Raw genomic sequence first — 1,031 nt, 5'->3', positions numbered from 1 at the left:
GTAACTAAGAAATTATGAATACTACAGCTTCACTAGGCAATGGGAATGTTTCAGCTCCCTTATAATCCATAGAACCAAAATCATATATGAGCTCTGATGACCTCACTGGCACTATGCACTACATAACTGTACCACACAAATTAGGGCTATACGTGTCTGTACAAATTTATAGTAGTCCCAAGCTACAAACTCAAGACCTTCAGCTAAACAAAGAAAGACATGTCAAAAAGTTTTAAGTCCTGTCTCCTTCCCACGGTTCTCCTGATTATTTCAGTACTGAAAAGAACTTTCTCTGGTTGCTGAGATGTTTAAATGAGTTCATTACTATGAAATCACTTTTAAAAAGTTATAAGCATTATATAAATTAAAAGGTATTATTAGCATAACAAAGAAAATATTTTGGCACGGGAGGGAGGGGTAAGCCTATGGCAGACAAGGGACTTGGAGAAAGAAAAGAACGAGGGAAGAGAAAGAGAGAACGTGAACACATGCCGGTCTCCCTAAAAGAAATGTAAATTTAGCCGGGCGCGGTGGCTCACGCCTGTAATCCCAGCACTTTGGGAGGCCGAGGCGGGTGGATCACAAGGTCAAGAGATCGAGACCATCCTGGTCAACATGGTGAAACCCCGTCTCTACTAAAACTACAAAAAATTAGCTGGGCATGGTGGTGCATGCCTGTAATCCCAGCTACTCAGGAGGCTGAGGCGGGAGAATTGCCTGAACCCAGGAGGCGGAGGTTGCGGTGAGCCGAAATCGCGCCATTGCACTCCAGCCTGGGTAACAAGAGCGAAACTCCGTCTCAAAAAAAAAAAAAAAGAAAAAAAGAAATGTAAATGTATATGGCTATCTCCCTTGCTCCTCGTCAGCAATATGTTTTCTTTACAGACACCTACCCTGCATTTGCTGATACACTGGCAGCAGCCTGTTTAAATCAGGAGTGTGACATGCTACACTGCATGTCAGGGTGGAAAACAGCGATGATCTTTCACAGGGCTGAGCAGATGAAAAACACTAAATTCTGATCAATTGAT

General features: G+C 42.9%; 1 long non-coding RNA gene across 1 annotated transcript in view; it reads right to left on the bottom strand.

The window, feature by feature from the left end:
- Positions 1 to 505, bottom strand: part of LOC116539478 — a 1,277-nt gene extending 772 nt beyond the window's left edge. The window contains exon 1 of the long non-coding RNA XR_004264069.1: positions 102 to 505. This is a non-coding gene — a long non-coding RNA (uncharacterized LOC116539478). The remainder of the gene's footprint in view (positions 1 to 101) is intronic.
- Between the last annotated feature and the right edge of the window lie 526 nt (positions 506 to 1,031).

The sequence above is a fragment of the Sapajus apella genome, unplaced genomic scaffold (genome assembly GCF_009761245.1).
Source record: "Sapajus apella isolate SASKATOON/1434 unplaced genomic scaffold, GSC_monkey_1.0 scaffold129, whole genome shotgun sequence".
NCBI classification, from domain to species: domain Eukaryota; kingdom Metazoa; phylum Chordata; class Mammalia; order Primates; family Cebidae; genus Sapajus; species Sapajus apella.
Note: the sequence above shows the minus strand (reverse complement) of the source record. Positions and strands in the feature narration are given on the sequence as shown.